The following is a 20,055-nucleotide window of genomic DNA, read 5'->3' on the forward strand; positions in this document are numbered from 1 at the left end:
TGGCTGGTGCTTAAATGAGAGATCCCAACGTAGCACAGCCTAGCAGCTCGGCATTCCTCATCTCAGCACTTGCAGCTCAGCCCAGGCCCTTGGAGATGGAGAAAGAAATCACCCCGGGGAAAGTTGTTGGAAGCCAGGGGCCTGGAGAGAAGACCAGCAGAGACCATCCTGTGCCTTCCACGTAAGAAAGAGCCTCAGTGGAAAGTTAGCTGCCTTTCCTCTGAAGAACCAACAAAATAAATCCCCTTTTATTAAAAGCCAATCCGTCTCTGGTGTGTTGCATTCCGGCAGCTAGCAAACTAGAACAAACTCTGTTGCTCCTTTTGTGTGAAAAAGGTTTCATAGGGGTCCAAAAACAACATAATTAGACCCATGAACAAATCTTCTTTTGGGCATTTGCTGGTATGCTATGAGACCCTGAGACAATGATTTAAATTATCTGAGTCTCCGTTTACTCACCTGTAAAGTGGTAATCATGGTAATAGTGGCATTCCCCACCTTACAGAACTATCATGAGAATTCATTAGGATCATATATCTCACACACTTAACACAGTCCCTGGCACATGGTGGAGTCTTAATCCATGGTTGTAATTTGCGTGATGGGAGTCTTTAGGGGGGACATTGTCTGATCTTGGTGGGTTGTTTCCCCTGATTAGACTGAATGGCTTGTTGCATATGGGATTTTCACTTCCCTCTGGCTCAATATTTTTACTGAGAAACTTCAAGCATATACAGTCCATCCACAGTATACAATCAGTGGCTCACAATATCATCACGAGGTTGTGTATTCATTGGCATTATCACCCTCAGAACATTTGTATCACTCCAGAAAAATAAATAAAAAGAAAAAAGAAAAAACTCATACATTTCATACCCCTCCCCCTCCCTCTTATCGACCACCAGTTTCTCAATCTACCTATTTTTTCTTTACCCCTTACCCTCCCCTATTACTTATCTATTTTTTCCTAATTGTTTTTTTTTACTCATGTGCCCACACCCTGGATAAAAGGAGCATCAGAAACAAGGTTTTCACAATCACACAGTCACATTGTAAAAACTGTAGTTATACAATCTTCTTCAAGAATCAAGGCTACTGGAATACAGTTCAACAGCCTCAGGTACTTCCCTCTAGCCATTCCAATGTACCATCAATTAAAAAGGGATATCTATATAATGCATTAGAATAACCTGCAGGGAAACCTCTCGACTTGGTTTGAAATCTCTCAGCCACTGAAACTTTATTTTGTCTCATTTTTCTCTTTTCCTTTAGGTCAAGAGGCTTTCTCAATTCCATGATGCTGGATCCTGGTTCATCTGGAAGTTCTGTCACACATTGCCATGGAGATTTACACCCCTGGGAGTCATGTCTCACATACGGCAGAGAGCAGTGAGTTCACCTGCCAAGTAAGCCTAGACAGAGAGGTCTGGCACCTTTACTTATTTAAAATGTTTGGGCTTTTTGGCTGCAGGAACCAATAGATAATGATCTAGAGAGAGAGAAGCCCGGGAGGGGTGGGAGCTGAGGTGTGTCCAACCTTAGAGCATCTTCTCCTGCTGCTGAAGGGGTTTCTCTGAGCCTTTTTCTTTACCCCAGAGAGGATTTTGTACTTGTCTACTTAAAGAAAGTGTTCCACAGAGTGACGTCTCTCTGGCCCTTTGGCTATCTTCATGTAGTGCAGAATCCCCTTGGAGAGGATGGTGATGGGAAGCCTTGTGAGTCAAACTTAGGAGGAAGTTCTGTGGAGGCCCTGGAGGGATTGGCAGTGGAGCAGGCCTGATCCATGCATGCAGCATAGAGAAGCTCTGCTCAGCCTCTTTCAATGTATCACCCTTTCCCTCTCAACCTTCAGTCTCTGCTCAGACATCTTGTCCAGGTAGTCTCCTTCCTGATGTCTGTTTCAAGCACTTTATACTCACATTTCCCATAGCACTCTATCTTGATAGTGGCATCTCCGGCTACAAGTGGGATCCTTGGCACATCGTGTGAATTGTTTAACTTTTTCTGTCTTGGCTGAGGTAACAGAACACTCAGTGAGCATTGTCATAATTTGTGAAGACATTTATTGCTAACTTACAAAGCAGTTTAGGGGTAGACAGTTCTAGGGTTTTTGAATGGCTCAAAAATTTCCTTTTGGATCCAGTCCCTTTAAATCCTTCTGCTCTGCCATCTTGTATTGGCTCTTCAGCCTCAAGTTCATATCTTTTGGCTGCAGGATGGCAGTTGCATGATGGTTGCCTAAATCCAGGGCACCATGTGTTCACAGCATTGTCTCAAGAAGGCTGGTGTCTGAGAGTTTTCTCCTCAGAGAGATTCTTTTTATTCTAGAAGTAAGGACTTTTTGCAGACTTCTCTTTATGCAGAACCATGTCCACCCCAAGACCAATCACTGGCAAAGATTAGTGAATTCCCATTGGTTTAGAATCAACATGACCCATCCCATGGGAAGTAGGATGGGGGTATTTCCTTCTATTTAATCTGGGGGCTCTGCCCATTAGTGGGAAGATGGAGAGAGTGGCTGTGGGATTGACAATGAACAACATCTGCCATCCTGCCTACATGTACCTCTCCAAACTTCACCCACCTCACCTGCCTCCTTCTCAGGTGCCCAACTTATGACTCATGCCTGTGACTTTTTTTGTCTAAAGATCAAAATCCCCACTAATATGATAGTTCTAAAGAGTTAAGACATATTTTCTTCCTGGGATTGTTTTTATTTAATTGCTTATTTAAAGAGCGATTGTTATGATGCATGGGGTATTTCTCAAATGATACAATTCCAGGCCATATTTCAGGAAATGGAAGGGATATTTATGCGAAAGCAATCCTTCAAATCTTATCTCTCACATGGACCCCTTGACCTTGCAGGAAAGAACAGGTACATTTAAAGGATATTGAAACATCTGTCTTTGTGGGTACAGTGAGTCACATGATTTCTCTGAGGCTGGTTGAGGGTATTCTGAGGTGTAAGGCTGGGGATGGGGTGGGGTCAAGTTTGAGTGTAAACATGAGGGTTTGCACTCATTGGTGCTCCTCAAAGTGCTTCTTAAAGTGACCTCTCTCTGAGTTCTATTAGTTTTATTCAATCATATGTCAATCTGGAAATGTTTGAACAGTCCCTGAGAAGCTGGTTTGTTGAAAACAGGTAGCAAGAGTTGGTTTGCTGAGAAAAGCAGGATCAAAGTGATACACTGCTGGGCACTGGGGGAGTGCCCTTTCCTTTTTCCCTCCCTTCTGCCTTCCTGTCTGCTATTCTTATGACTTTGGAAAACATGAATTATTTCATATGGAGGCTCAGTCACAGAGCTGTCCACATGTGCCTATTCCACATCTCTTTCTTACTGTCAGCTTAGGGTGCAAAGAGCATGATAGATGTGCTCTGCATCCTGCCTCTGCTACCTGCTAGCTGTGTGACTTTCGGCAGGTTGCTTAGGCTGTCGGTTTTCTCAGCTGTAAGATAGAGATAATCTCTTCCACCTCGTGATGACCTTGTTAGGTTAAATGAGATAATTAATTTAAAATGCCTGACATAAAACAGATATTCAGTGAATGTCAGTTTTGGTCTCATGCTCCCCACCACCATCCATTTTGGCTACTCTGATTCAAAGTTTTGAGATGTCCAGGATATTTGTTTCAATAGAACTACAAAATGTCCCTGTTCTTTTTCTAAGGGAAGACAAAGTGGCATTTTATTCTCCTTTTTGACATGACTTCTGGAGACTTTTCCCAGGATCTCATGAAGAGATGTGAATGATATCTGGATGTCAATTTGTAAATTCACAGCACTTCATTCATGCAATCATTAGATATTCATTGAACATTTACTATAAAAGCCAGATGCTCCTCTTCTCCTGTACATGGGAGGAGACTGACTGAGAGGGAATTGGTTTTGGGCCAGTGTGGTCAGAGCCAAGATGAAGATGTGCATGCAGTGCTATGGCAGGCAGAGGGGAGAGCAAGTTCCATCAGATGGAGTTTGTGCTTGGGGTACAGGGGCACAGGTTTGAATAGGATTCCAAATGGAGCAGAAAGCCTGAGCTGGGATTTCAGAGATCACTAGGTGGTAGCAAGATGGAGAAGTGGAGAAAGAAATTCATGACAGAGGGAATAGTAGGGGAAAATACTTTTTTTATCTTTTTATTTTGAAAACTTTCAAACTGACAGGAGAGTTGCAAAAATAATATAAAACTCTATATAGAGAACTCCAACATATCCCCCTTGTGGGGTGGGGGGGGGACCACAGCTTTTAACATTTTGCCAAAGCATTATTTTTGTTATCTATCTATCTATCTATTATCATCATCATCTATCTATCATTTTGTAAGCATTTGAGAGTAGGTTGTATGTATCATGCTCCTTGAACACTTAATACTTCTATGTACATTTCCTAAGAACAAATTTATTCATTTACGTAACCACCTTACGTACAGATACCATGTTCAAGAAATTCAACACTGATAATAAAGCTTACATTCTATGATCCATTTCTTCATATGCCCCAATAATGTCCTTTTGGGCATTTTTCTCCTCCATTATTATACACATTTTCTTTTGTTTTGTTTGCATATTTCATATCCCCAATATAGCATAAAGTCTTAAGGTTAAAGATGATATCATATTCATTTTCATCTCTAGTGCCTACCACATTTCCAAGCAGTTGGTTTGTGTTCAAAATAGTTTATTGAATTAAACAAAAGCCAAAATTTAATAAGAAAGCCAATCAAATTGCAGTAGGGATGGGAGTCCAAGTTCAGAGAAGGAGTCATGAGTGTAGACTTGATGAGCAATTTACCTAAATGCCTGGTAGGAAGGAAATCAGATGGTCCCTAAACTTGCTGCTGATTTGAAAAGAATTTCTTTCACACTTAGGGACAGCATCTGCCTGGGCGGGGAGGGGCTGATGACTGGGCTCAGCACTAAGATTGCTGTTTGTGTGTGTGCATATGTGTGGACTGAGTTGGATGGAATCCCCAGTGGCCTGTGATCTTTAGCTCCCATCTGGCCCATGGGCCTTTGGTCCTGTCCTAGCCCTGGGGTCCTTGCCTTGCTTGCATATGATCCCCTGCCCCAAGGCAAGTCTAGTGTCACACTCATGTCTATATTCCTTACAGTGAAATGCTGGACCACCACACAGGAGAGTTCAATAAATATTGATTGCATTGACTGGATTTCCTCAAGAAAGGAAGAAACTGGGAGAGGCCTCCCACCTGACATTGAGCCTTAACTACACGGGGATTCTTTAGTCAGCCATTTTTCAGGTGTTCATTACTCTAGGTGTGCAGGAAGTGAGGGTGTAACCTCACAGAGGTCGAGGGAAGAGAGGATAGTAGGCAAGTGGGAAGGGTTTAAACGTGGGGGAAGTATACATTCTGATCCATTGTCCTCACTATCCCTTTTAGGTTTTTCTGTCTATCAATGATGGATAAAGCTGAAAGTATAACTGAGGCAAGGATTGATAGAAGGATGCAGAGATCATCTAGTGATGCTTGAAATTTCATTAATACTACACGGTTCTTCTGTTTGGTTTTGTCATGTCTACACTCTAGCCTGCTAATTTTTTACCCACACTAGCATCTCTGGAGCCATAAGCATTGATTATGGCCTAGGATAGGGGAATTTTTGAAAAAGGCTTTTTTCCCCCCCATAGGCTGCAAGTGGTCAAGATTGATACTCCCCTTGAACCTGTTTTCACTCCCACAGTGTTCTAGCTTGCTAGCTGCTGGAATGCAACACACCAGAGATGGATTTGCTTTCAATGAAAGGGGATTTATTTAGTTAAGGTATAGTTCTTCAGAGGAAGACAGCTAACTTTCATGTGAGGTTCTTTCTTACATGGGAAGGCACAGGGCGATCTCTGCTGGCCTTCTCTCCAGGCCTCTGGGTTCCAGCAACTTTCCCCAGGGTGATTTCTTTCTGCATCTCCAAAGGCCTGGGCTGAGCTGCAAGTGCTGAGTGAGGTATGCTGAGCTGCTTGGGCTGTGCTACGTTGCGCTCTCTCATTTAAGCAACAGCCAATTAACTCAAACATCATTCAGTGCAGCAGGCACGCCTCCTAGTGGACTGCAGATGTAATCGACAACAGATGAGGTTCACATGCCATTGGTTCATTCATGTCCACAGCAGTAGAACTAGGCACCTTCACCTAGCCAAGTTGACACCTGAATCTAATTACCACACACAGTATTGCATGTTGCATGATGTTGGCATGCTTCTGCCTCCTGCTCATTCAAAACCATACACTGTACTTCTAGCCTAATTCACTGAATTTCCTCCAACCTGCACATAAGTAATTCACAATTTTCCAGAGCACAAGGAAGGTTGGAATCACAGTATGACATATTTGCTTGATTTACAGTATGAATATCTTAAAAATTGCATGAACCATTGGTATTTGTAATGGAATATTTTCCATTTTCCAGGTTTATATTATCCTAGGTGTACAGAAAGTGGGTGTGTAACTAACACACCTCACAGAGGTCAAGAACGGAGAGGACGATAGGCAAGTGAGAAGAGTTTAAACATAGGGGAAGTATACATTCTGATCCATTGTCCTCACTATTCCTTTTAGGTTTTTCCATCCATCAATGATGGATAAGGCTGAAGGCATAACTGAGGCAAGGACCCATAGAAGGCAATGGCTCTCGTGGGCACACAATGACACTGAAAACAATGAGACTGTTGTAAATACAAGAAATGATGGTCAGGCCTTCTATTACATCAGTCCTAGTGTTATCCCCCACATCTTTAAATCCAGGAAAGACCATGAATTCGGATAATAATCCTAATATTAACCCTAACTTCATTACTGTAGCTTTCTAAATTATGATAGGTACTGAAACAGTGGATTTGTGCCTTGGGTGTATTTTGCTGGAGATGGGCAAAATGTGATCCACGTGGGAGAGAATGCCATTGTGAAATACACAGCTGGATTCAGACTATGTCTCCTTTCTTCATGAATTGACCTTGGCCAGTTTATTTAGTCTCTGAGGCTCAGCTTCCATCATTTGTTAAAGTGGGGCATTGCCACTTATATCTTAGCATTTTTGTGAGGGTCAAATGAGGCCATGAAAGTAAACAGAATAAAACAGTACCTGCTATCTAAGTAGATTTTCAGTAAATGTTAGCTCTCTTCTTTTTATATTGTGGTCTATTAGCACGCTAATTCCAGTATAACAGGATGCCTTAATGGGACTCTTTTCATCTCCATTTGGCTGAAGTAGACATCAGATGCCAACAACCCCCATATAATAAAGTGAGATGCTCTAGCACTGAATGAGAACTTGCAAAGGAGATGGAAAGCCTGATTTTGTCCTTAAGTCCCTCACCCACATTGGTGATTGTGGCTGTAATAAGAATGCTTACATGTCCCTCCTGTGGTTTCCCACATTTCCTAGCTTCCTTGTAGGTAGGCAGGGCCACCTGGCTAGCTCTTGTCAGTGGGCTGTGAATGAATGGGACACCTGTCTCTTCTTGGCCAGCCACAGACAAGTAGGTGTGGCTTCTCTGAGTCTTGGTGGTTGTGACTGAGCCACATGACTGAAATCTTCTGGATCGCTGGGTCACCTGATAGACAGCAGCAGCCTCACCAGACACCCACAGTCCAGCAGGCTTAGCCTGAGCATGGAATAGATTTTGGTTAAGCCTCTGACATTTTGAGGTTAGTTTATTATTGCATCCAAATTTGCCTATGTAAAGGGGAGACTTTATGGGGAAATTGCCAAGATGTCATAGCATTTTCTTTCCCTTGCCCCATAGGGAAAGGCAGGTGGGTGCTTCCTTCACTTGCCTAGTGAGAGGGGCTTCAAGGAGACCACATGGTGAGCTGGATCTATTTACCTGGGGTCCATGAGGCACAGAGGCTATTGGATCCAGAAGAGGAAGTGGAAAGTGAGAGGGTGTGGCCACCTGGGGAGCAAGCTGCTTTGGGAGTAGGCCATAACTCCTGAGTCCAGGATGCATGAGAGGCCACAGTGAGAGCCATGTGCAGGAGAACTGCCCTGGAGCTGCCTTCAAAGGACTTTGCCAAGACAGCCACCTGCAGGGGCTTTAGGGCCCACAGAGTGGGTCTTTGTCTGACAGGTTGCAAATAAGCAGGGCTTGAGCTGGGCACATACCCAGTCAGTTGGAGGAGACAGAGCCTGCCACAGGACTCTGCACCCATGAAAGAAAGTGCCCATGAGAGAAAGAGTTGGCTAGAGGAAATCCTTTCCTGTTCTTGAAATCTCCTCCGTCCTGCCTCTGGAGGAAGCAGAGGTATCTTGTTAAGTCGAAGAGAGGGGCAGATGCACTAGACAGGGAAATGGAGAAGGAGGGATGTGACACTCTCTTGGATAAGGGGAGAAGCTCTCGTATTAAATGCAGTTGAGAGTTTCGATGGTTGCTTGCAAATGAAGGGTTTTATTATTATTTATTTAACTATACAAAAGTTATAGGAAAAGTTTTGGTTTCTTTTTTTCCTCCACTTTCTCACAGTGAAGTGCTGAATGGCTATGCTTGTTCATTTGTTTTTTGTTGTTGTTTCATAAGCATACTAAGATGCTTTCAAAAGGGCTTTTTTCTGGGCGTTTGACTTGATGTTTCAGTCTGCCAAAACTGCCAAAACGCAACACACCAGAGACGGATTGGCTTTTAATAAGGGGATTTATTTAGTTAAAAATGTACAGTTCTTCAGACGAAAGGCAGCTAACTTTCATCTGAGGCTCTTTGTTACATGAGAAGGCACACGACAATGTCTGTTGGCCTTTTCTCCTGGCTACTGGGTTCCAGCAGCTTTCCTGGGGGCCATTCCTTTCTGCATCTCCAAATGTCTGGGCTGAACTGTGAGTGCTGAGATGAGGTATGCTGAGCTGCTTGGGCTGTGCTGCCTTGAGCCCTCTCTTTTAAGCCTCCAACTAATTAAATTAAACATCACTCATTGTGGAAGGGATTCCCCTTAGCCAGCTGAAGATTTAATTAGCCAAAGAAGAATTTCACTTGCTAATGATTCAAGTCCACAGCAACAGAACTGCAAGGAATCATCACCTGACCAAGTTAACACCTGAACCTAACTACCATACTTGAATTCAATCTCCTCAAAGAAGGTCTCCAGGATTTTCCTTTGGATCTGTGCAGAATGATTTTTTTTCTCTTGCTTTTCACTAATTGGTGGGCAGTGAGACAATCCTGTCTGTAACCCCTCCTGTCACTTCCTGTGGGGAGGGTGGAGAGCTGCAGACTCTACTGAATGATTCTGAGGGTGGGAGCAACCCGCACAGACCCAGGAGTTCTAACCTGAACAGAAGATTCAGAATAGCTGGATGTGCAGTGTGAGTTCCGGATTGTTTCCAGCAGAGCTAGACCTATAATCAAATAAGCACTAAGACCCTGCCTGAGGTCTTCCTGAAACTTCTTCTTCCCTGGGCACTCAATATCATTCAGCAAACCTTGTCCTTAGATTTGGTACATAACCAAGGATATAGGGATATTCAAAAACATATTGAGTAACTAAGGATTCAGAACTTTTCCTGTATAGCACTTCTAATACCAATAAAAAGACTTGCATTTGTGTCCTTAGTGAAAATGCAGAAGTGAGGATCAAAATATTTGATAACTCCTAAGGCATGGCGGACCTTAATCAGAATGGATGCTGGCCAGCATGTCAGCTCTCTACATCCCACATGTATTAATACATGAGTAGGTAGACTTCCCCCGGGAACAATCACCAGATTAGAAGATTCCCATCCCTCCTTTTAAAATTTTTATTTAAAAATTTCCAAAATTTACAAACGCATTATACCCACCAAGCAACAACTTTTTGCATTAAAAAATTTAGAAAAAATTAGTCCCACACAGTGGGTTTGAAAGGACTGAGAAGGGAAGCAAATGGTTTTGTTCTGCTGAATCCCTCTTTTAAAGATACAGTTTCATAAGCACTGGATTTGAGTAACTATTAATCAGACTATCTGACTGCATTAAACCATATCCCAGAAATGGAATAGAAACCTGAAATATGTAATAGAGAGTCATCTTTTCTTGATTATGTCACAGAATATGAAACTGTGAGTAACACTCATTCTCCTAATTGGATACAGAACAAGATTCCCAGAGCTCATGGGCCTTCTGTACACTTAAAACAATGTCTTAGAAAATCAATTAATTGTAATGCAAAATTGCTCGATAGAGCTCAGAGAAAAATTTGACAATCATTTTCTTAAATGCCTTTTATTGTCTGCAGCAATAAAAACAACAAAACTGGAGATTTTACTCTGCAAAACATGTTCCATGAAGAAATAAGTAATTACATTTTTATCGACTGCACTTCATGTCTTTTTAAAATGGTTGTGTTTTATATGCCTCTAAAATGTTTTACCTTATCTACTCTTCCCCTGCAAAAGCAGCAAATAGCGGAGTGATAAGCTCAGTAATTATGGACCCTGTAGGTTCTGGAAGGTTTTCATGGCTGGACGGGGGTCAATGGGCAGCGTTCTTATCTGAGCCCATCACAAGGGGTTAAATGTCTTCTGGGATTAGTTTTCAGAGGGTCACACGCTCTTCCTTTCTATCGGTACAGTCTTGTGGGTGGTGGTGCAGGATAAGGGTTATACACAGGGGCTGTGAGATGGCTTTGGAGATGAAAATCCACAGATAAACCCCAATTCCTTCACTGGATAACTGTGCTGTCTTAGACAAGTCACAACTTACGTAGGCCTTATTTATTTATTTTTTCTGTATAATGGAAATAATGACATGACCTACTTGGTGTATTCTGAGGGGTAAAAGTAATACAGATAAATCACTAACACAGTGCCAGGTAAATGATACCAAAAACACCAATAAAATAAGTAGAATTAATTTAGAATGATGGTACAGTGATAATAATGAGAATGAGAAAAGGAAGGATAACGCTGAAAGGATAAAACTGCAAAGATGAAATCATAACAGGGCAACTGTAAAAAGACATACTGATAAAATGATGTAAAATTTATACGATAATAAGTACAACAAAATGGGCATATGCTACAGTCCAAAGACATGCATTTTTCCTCTTTCAGAATTTTTTTTTTTTTAAACTGGGATAGGCTTGTATCCTCTTTTAAAATTCAGGAAGGAATAAACAATTATGTAAACTATTTAGGACTAGTTCTTCTTAAATATCATGTAGGTAAAGCACTTGGTACATAGAAAAGTCCACAAAATTTGCATGCCTTTTACTTCATGTTCTAGTCTGGTTAGTGTAGGTGAGAGGCTACTCACCAATGGCTTTGCTGATATTTCCCCTCTCTATTGCAGCTGTATTGGAATTACCTTAGTGAGACATGGGCAGGGTCTATCTGGCATACTTCTTTGGATATGGACTGGCTTCCTTCAAACTTCTGTTTCTAGAAGAATAGATAAATTTACTAATCTCTCTCTCACTCTCATACAAAGATGATAGGAAATTTTTTTTTTTTTTTTTTGCAGTTTGGGTGTGTTCACCTAATGGAAAAACTGCTAAATTCTAGAAATATCTAATCTGCAACTCATTCCCTACTGAACACATTGCTCCTAGGTTTGAATCTGCAGTCCTTCCTTGCAGAGTCAGAGGTGTCTACATCTTCGAATTTGCTGTGAATTGGCCCCAGGCTAAGCGCTCCAAGCACCCTCAGGGGCAGCGGTATTATGTGCAGGATCTGGGCAACTTAAGGGAAGGGTTTTTTTTTTTAATCTATTGGTTATTCTAAGTCTGTCCATTCATTTGCAGGAGGAAGGCCATGGCAGAAGGACAGAGTGAAGACAAATGGCAAGTAAACCAAGGTGCTGACTCTGCTGTACACAGGTTTTGCCCATCCAGGTACACTCTGGTTTTCAGATTATTTAGATGTTTCTTCTTTCTCTGTGCTTCCCTAGCAGGGAACCATCTGCCCTTTCCCTGAGGATGTTATTTCTCAGACAGTGACAGTAATAAATAACAAATATAAACCATCAGTTTCCCTTTGGCCAGCAGCTTCCTAATGCCGTAAAGGCATATGTGTGTGCTTATGTACGTGGTAACACTTTCGTCTTGGCTCATTTATCTGCTTTAGTTTTAATTTTCCTTGTTCTCTGTGTATCTCCTTCATTTGTAATCTCCCAGAGATTGTAGATAGCATTGATTTATTTTTCTTTTAATTGTTTCCCCCCATTATAAAGGTAACATACGAAATTTTAGACTATTTGGAAAATTTGAAAGTAAAACACTATTCAAAATCCTACCACTGAAAAATACTATCTATGGGTTGTTGTATTTCCTTCTTGGCCTTCCTCGTACATATACATATAGTGGAAATTGTTCTGAATATTTAGTTTTGTGACTTTATTTTTATTCCATTTAACATTATGAGTATTTCCTTACCCCAATAGGCATTTGTTTTTCAAAAATTTAATAGAAAATGCGATATTAGTTACATGGATAGTTCTAATTTATTTAAACTTACCCTTATTGCTGTATCTAATTTTTCGCTGTCATAGATAAAGCTGCAGTGAACATCTTTCCCCATATATCTTTGTCGGTCCTACAGAGGTGCTAACTGCTTTCTGGAGAGGTCATATACCTCTACAGCCCCTTCAGCCATGTGTCAGAAATTCAGTGTCATTAAACTCCCCCTTTTACTATGTAGAATAATTTTCCTGCCTACTTAAGCAATGGTGTTTCACTGTTATTTTAATACATATATATTTTTGATAATGCAAAGTGCATGGCCTGCCTGCTTTACTTACTCAGAGTACAAATGTGATTATGTGGCTCTCATTTTTCCAGAGGATTATTCAAACATCTATAGCCAATATTAACCAGAAGTTCAGTACCATCAGTGGCCTCTAGAACCATCCCCATTTCTGCCTCGTCTGAGGATCTGCTATCTGGGTCTGTCTGACTTCCACGTGTTATGGAATGAGAGAACAGGGGAGTGACTGGCACCTCAGCCAGAGGCCGACAAAGGTGTCACTGCTAAAGTTGCCTTCAAGTCTTCATCCTTTTGCTCACACAAGCTCTCCTATTGTTTCTAAACTCAGGGATTGCATCAGGTTGGGTGAGGCAGAGGGGAGAGGCATGCTCATAGAATAGTCTCATGCAACCCCAAAACCAGTATTCCCTTGTGAAATTCAGGTCCTCCTGCTGTGCCTGAGCCACTGGATTCCTCCTCCCTCCTGCTGAAATTCCATGAGTGCCCTGGATAGCTTCTCTTCTCAGCAAATCTTAAGAGTCAGAAACACCTGGTTCAGCCAAGGACCAGTTTAGAATCTGGGACTAGGATGGGGGCATGATCTCAGAAAGATGGATCTACTCCTTCCTAGAGATCTGCCTATCAGAGAGCAGTAGCTTTTGCTAAAGTATTGGGGTAAGAATGTGTTCTCTAGGGTCTGATGGCCTAAGTTAAAATCTGAGCTTTACCATTTATGAGCTGTGTAATCTTGTGGAATTTGCTTACTCTCTTTAAACTTCAATGTCCTCAACTATAAAAGAGTGATAATGCAAGCACTTTCCTCAGAGAATAGTAGAAAGGAGTAAATGAGATAGTTCATGTGAGGTTATAGCATAGTTCTGGTGCAAAGATAGTACTCAAAAAAAGTTAGTCACAAAATTATTATGCTATATGTAACCCAAAAGATCCTATTAAACCAAAATGGAAATTTCATTACAAAGGGGATTTCTCTATTACGTGGAAAACCTGCTGGCAACTTATTTCTTATTGAAAAAAAATAATCTCTCTTAACTTCACTGGTTAGTGAGTGTGCTGGCTTGAAGCTGTTATGTATCCCAGAAAAGCCATATTCTACAATCGTGATTCATCATAGTTTAGGGTGGAAATATTTGATTAGGTTGTTTCTGTGGAGTTTGACCACTCAGTTGTGGGTGTGACTTTTTGATTGGATTACTTCCATGGAGATGGGGCATACCCATTTGTGAGTGTGGCATTTTAATTAGATGGGGATATGATACCACTCATTCAAGGTGGGCCTTGATTAGTTTACTACTTAAGTAAACTAATTAGTTCCCCTTTAGCCCTTTAAAGGGGAAATATTTTGGAGAATCCTTAGCTGCAGATTCTTGGAGAACAGTTGCTTCAGAGCTGACAGAGTCAAGCATATTTGGAGATGCTTGGGTGCTGACAGAGAGAGCAGAAGCCGAGACACAGGCAGAGCCCAGCAGATGTTGCCATATGCCTTCCCATGAGATGTTAGGCAAGTCAGAACTTGGAGAGGCAATGGAAGCCAAGAGATGAAACCCAGCCCTGGAGAAGCCAAGTGAGGAAACCCTACAGAAAACAGAGGCTGAAAGCAACAAAGCCCAGGAGCAAGGAACCAGGAGATGCCAGCCATGTACTTGCCTAATAGAGGTGTTCCAGATGGCATCAGCCTTTCTTGAGGGAAGGTAACCTCCTGTTGATGCCTTAGTTTGGACATCTGTATAGTCTTAGAACTGTAAGCTTGCAACTTAATACATTCCTTTTATAAAAGTTGCTCCATTTCTGGTATATTGCATTCCGACAGCTTTAGCAAACCAAAACAGTAAGATTAAACTCCTCCCAAATATTATTATATTATTATTTTCTATGTTTATTTGCTATTTAGTGAATAGCAAATTAAAATTTTCTTCTGTTTTCTGCTTCCCTTTTTTTAAATTAAGTTTTTATTTTGAGATACCTGTATACGTATATTCATAAGGAGTTTTAAGAAATAATACAGAGAGATCAAAGGTAACCTTTATCCAGCATCCTCCATGGTCACATCCTGTAAACTTTCAGCACAATATCACAACCAGGTTATTGACATTGATACAGTCAATATACAGAGTATTTTCATCCCCACACCCTCATCGCCCTGTGATAGCCACACACTTTCCTCTGCTGCTGCCCCACTCTCCTCCCACTAAACTCCAACAACTACTAATCTGTTCTTCATTTCCAGAGTTTTACCATTTCAAAATTGCTTTTAAATGGAATCATCGAGTGTGTAACTTTTTGTGATTGTTTTTTCATTCCAGCATAATTCTGTGGCGATTTATTCAGGCTGCTGAGTATATGAAAAGTTCTGTTTCTTGCTGTGTCAAAGTCACTGGTAAAGATGGATCACAGTTTGTTTAGCCATTCACTTGTTGCAGGCTATCTGGGCTGTTTCCTGTTTCTGGGTATTAGGAATAAAACTTATATGAACATTTTTTTCAAAACTTAAAAGTTTTATTGAAGGGAGAGAAAGCAGGGAGAAAGTGGGGAGAGAGCAGGCAAGCAGGAGCCAGTGAAACCTGCCAGCAAAAGGAAAGAAAAATGGCTCCAGCTCTCTTTCAGAGAGCTTGTGGTTTTAAAAGCAAAACTGTCCTGGGAGGGGAGAGTTATCAAGCAAGGACAGGTCTTGTCCGCATGGTTGTTTATCATCTTCTGACGGGTGTGGTGCTTTCTGATGGGTGTGGTGCCAGCATGCCTGGTGATCTTGGCTCTGCAGAAGAAGCTGAGGAGTCCCCTGGTTAAAAAAATCCCTTTAATATGTGAAGTTCTTTTTCTGAGACTTGGCATTCTTGTCTTTTTGTTTTAATAAAATTGAATGAAGCTGGGGTTGGGTTTGGGTTAGTGCCTTAGCTCAGCTAGAAGCAACTTTTATAAGGAGCAGGGAACGTTGTCTTCTTTCTTTGACCACTTCTGCTGTGTTTGGGCAAAGTTGGGAGAGGAAATTTCTTCAAGTTGAGCCGGGGCACTGTTAACTGGGTTTGGGGGCTTGTTCTCCTGGAATGGCTGATAACGATGTTTTTGTTGCGACAGGAGAGATATTCAAATTTCTGTTGTAGTAGGAGTATGTTTTCAGAATTCTGCTGGTTGGTCATGGCTGCCGTTGACCTTTGAATAAATCTAGGCAGACATTGTAAGAGGCAGAGGACTAGGAGGAAAATTAATGGGAGGATAATTAAGGGGGAGCAGTATAGCTTGCAAAGGTTAGAGAAAAATGAAAGAAAATTTGAAAGAAAGTTTTTTTAGTGAAGATGAAGGTGAATCAGCATTTGTTAAGTTATTCCTTATAATGGCTACTTTTTTTTCATATTTTAAAATTTGATTTACTTGATCTATAAAACAACAGGTTTTATTTAATTTTCCACAGGTTCCTCTTGCTGTTGTGGTTAGGACATCCAGGGCTTTTTAAACTGCTTCAAGGCTGAAAAGGGAACATTCTTATTAAGGGGCAAAGAGATGAACCATGAAATTAATTGTTATTCTTGGTGAATTCAGCATCTTTGGGTTTCAGAGCTTCTTTGGCATTGGAACAATTTGGAGGTTTTAAGTTTCTGAAAAAGAACAAGTAAAATTTTATAGAGCATTATATATATATTTTTTTAGGGTTCTAGGGACATTGTTGGTTGGGATTTGAGTATTGTGGCAGTTTGTAATATCTGGCTGAAGCTTGCATAAGAGTAACTTCCAGAATGACCTCTTGGCTTGATTTGAAATTTCTTAGCCATTAAAACTCTATTTCTTTTCCCCCTTTTGGTCAGTTCCTCCATGATGTCAGGGCCAGTCTTACGCTTGGAGCTTATGTCTCACAGTGCTAGGGCCTGTTATGTTTCATGCTGCCAGTGCCAGGCTTATACCTTTGGAAATTATGTCCCACGTTGTGGGGAAGCTTAGAGTTTGACTTAGAGAGAGACCACATTTGAGCAACAGCCAGCAAAGATCCTCTGGAGATGGCTCTTAGGCATTAATTCTAAGTAGGTTCACTTTACTATTACAAAAATAAGCTTCATAAGCGTAAGCTTCAAAATTAATGCCTTTTTTATCTTTCTCAGTCCCTCAAGGGATTTTGCAGATATTTTTTTATTTTCTGCTCCAAATACTCTGAAATGCAGAGTTTCTAAGTTTCTGGTTTATTTTGTCTCACCAAATGTCCCACATGTTCCTTCACATGTTGCGTGTCTCATGACTTTGTTCCTTTGTGTAGCAGCACAACCTTCGTTCACAAGGATACACCATTGTTCACCAATCTACTTCTCAGTCAGTGCAACCTTCAGCCACCTGCATTCATTGGGCATCATGTATAGTGCTCAAAGTCCACAGTCTATCAACATTCTCAATTTTTGATAATTTCATTGTTCCCAAGAGAAAGAAAACCAATAAACACACCCTTGCCAAATAGGAAATCTAAACCTCCTCTTAACTCTTGCCCCTCCCTCCCCATTATTTACCTCTGCTGTTGCTGTGGTAGTGCTGATGGTTTCTTTTTGAACATAGCTCACAGCATTCAATAGTAGTTTTCCCCCTACACCCTTAACACTTAAACGCTCTTTGTATAAGAATCATATCTTTGAAGTAATTCTTGCAAGAACTAATTCATATTTCTACTGTTAATCAGTGGGACACAGATCTATACAACCGCTTTCAATCTTGTTGCTCTTCAATATGGTAATATTACTTATATACCCACTACAGAATCACCTTCACTCCTATCTATTCCCTTACATTGGAGTTCAACCTCATTGGCTAACGGTTCACCCATCTCTAGCTTCTATGTATCTCTAAGTCCCCTGTGTTTTGTATTATAGGCCTCTGACTATACCTTTATGCTGGTCATAAAACTGGAATCATACAGTATCTATCCTTTTGCATCTGGCTAATTTCACTCAGTATTAAGTCCTCAGGGCTCATTCATTTGTCATGTGCTTCAGGATATCATTTTGTCTTACTGCTGCATGATATTCCATCATCTGTATATACCACATTTTGTTCATCCACTCTTCTATTGATGTGCATTTGGTTTGTTTCCATCTTTTGGCAATTGTGAATAATGCTCCTATGAACATTGGTGTGCAAATGTCTGTTTGTGTCATTGCTTTCAGCTCTTCTGGACACATATGAGACAAAGTGCTTTGAATAATTTCAATGTTTTTAAATTTATAAAGACCTGTTTTGTGCCCCAGCATATGATCTATCCTGGAGAATGTTCCATGACCACTGGAGAAGAATGTGTATCCTTGTGCTTTGGGGTGCAATGACCTATATATGTCTGGTGGGTCTAATTCATTTATCAAGTTATTTAACTTCTCTATTTCCTGTTGATCTTCTGTCTGGTTGTTCTATCTTAGAGGAGAGTGGTGTATTGAAGTCTTCTACTATTATTGTTGAAACACCTACTGCTCCCTTCCGTTTTGCCAATGTCTGTCTCATGTACCTTGGAGCTCTTTGATTGGGAGGATAAACATTTATAATTGCTATACCTTCCTGGTGAATTGATCCTTTAATTAGTATACAGTGCCCTTCTTTGTTTCTTGTGAGGTCTTTACATTTAAAGTCCATTTTGTCCAATATTAGTATAGGTACTCCTGCTATCTTTTGGTTACAACTTACGTGGAAAATCTTTTTCCATCCTTTCGCTTTCAATCTATCTGTATCCTTGTGTCTAAGATGAGTCTCTTGTAAGCAGCATATGGCTGGATTATGTTTTTTAATCCATTCTGCCACTCTGTACTTTTAATTGGTAAATTTAATACATTAACATTCAAAGTTATGACTGAAAAGGTATTCTTGAATCCACCATCTTATCTTTTTATTTCATTTGCTGCATCTATATATTCTTTTCCCTATTTCTCTTTGTATTTAAATTACCCTTAGTGGTACTCTTCAATACTGTGCCCTCCTCCAGACCTCCCTCTCCTGTCTTTTTTTTTCAGCCTTCAGAACTCCTTTTAGTATTTCTTATAGGGCCTGTCTCTTATTGACAAAGTCTTTCAGGACTTGCTATCTGTGAAAACTTTGATCTCTCCCTCAGTTTTGAAGGATAGTTTGCTGTGTACAGAATCCTTGGCTGAAAGTCTTTTCTTTCAGGATCTTCAATATATCATACCACTGCCTTCTTGCTTCCAGAGTGCTGGTTGAGTAGTCTGAATTCAGTCTTATTTGATTTCCCTTATATGTAGTAGATTGTTTCTCTTTTGCCACTTTCAGGATTTTCTGCTTCTCTTCAACATTTGACAGACTGATTAGTATGAGCCTTGGAGAGGGCCTATTTTGATTTATTCTGTTTCGAGTTCATTGGGATTCTTTGACTTGTATAAAATGCCCTTTTTGAAGGTTGGGGAGTTTCCCCCCATTATATCCTCAACTACTCTTCGTAGCCCTTTGCTCCTCTCTTCTTCTGGGACACCAACGATTCTTATATTTGCATGTTTTGTTTTGTCTATCATTTCCCTGAGATCCAACTCAATTTTTTCCATCTTTTTTTTGCCATTTGCTGTTTTGAGTCTTCAAAGTCAGTTATCCTGTCCTCTGTATCACTTATTCTTTCTTCTATCTCTTCAAATCTGGTGTTGTGTGTCTCTATTATGGTTTTTATTTGGTCAACAGAGTCTTTAATCTCTGTGATATCTGCTATTTTTCTATTTATTCTTTCAAATTCCTCTTTATGCTCTTCTACTCTCTTCTTGATCTCCTTTATGTCATTTGCTATCCCCTTATTAAGTAGAGTTGTATGAATATCTGTGATTAGATGTTTCAATGTCTGTGTCTCCCCTGGTGTTTTAATTTGGTCATTAGGCAGGGCTATATCTGTGTGCATTGTGAAATGTTTAGTGATTTCTGCTGCCTTTGTGGCACGTAAATATCTTGACTGACTTACTTTGGGCGTTGATTTCTTTCAGTACTCTAAGGACCTGTGTTTGCAGGATGGATGTATAGCAGGGAGCAGAGTATGGGTTGGGGCACTCAGTGCAGTGATTTGTTTCATGGCAGGTATAGGCACAGGTTGGATGTTATGCTGATGCTTGTGAACATGGGTGCCCAGCATCCAGGGAGTATGTAGCTATGTGGGTATACCAGTCTGGGGGGCATAAAATTGGTGTGCGCTGGTTTAAGGCACGGGGCCCTTTGTGCACATGCATAGAGCTGTGGCAGCTGGTCGGCATTATGCCTTTATGGATTGGGGGCAGATGTGACCCAGCTGTGCAGGTCAATACTTTCTTAGAGCTGGGAAATGTGGTTGAGGGCCATGTGCGTGTGTGGTTCTAGGACTGCTGGAAACTGAGGTTTCCAGAACTGAATGACATGATTGAGAGTCTGTGTGCATGCATGGGTCTAGGATTGCTGT

At 40.9% G+C, this 20,055-nt stretch overlaps 1 long non-coding RNA gene across 2 annotated transcripts; it reads left to right on the top strand.

The window, feature by feature from the left end:
• The first annotated feature begins 1,278 nt into the window (after positions 1–1,278).
• On the top strand, positions 1,279–11,809 carry LOC143676250 (uncharacterized). 2 transcript variants are annotated; one of them, XR_013171951.1, is made up of 2 exons: positions 1,279–1,424; positions 11,720–11,809. It is a non-coding gene; the product is annotated as an uncharacterized LOC143676250 (long non-coding RNA). The 2 variants fall into 2 exon arrangements; XR_013171950.1 differs by having other exon boundaries at positions 1,279–1,406.
• Positions 11,810–20,055: the final 8,246 nt, after the last annotated feature.

Source organism: Tamandua tetradactyla, chromosome 3, assembly GCF_023851605.1.
Source record: "Tamandua tetradactyla isolate mTamTet1 chromosome 3, mTamTet1.pri, whole genome shotgun sequence".
Taxonomy (NCBI): domain Eukaryota; kingdom Metazoa; phylum Chordata; class Mammalia; order Pilosa; family Myrmecophagidae; genus Tamandua; species Tamandua tetradactyla.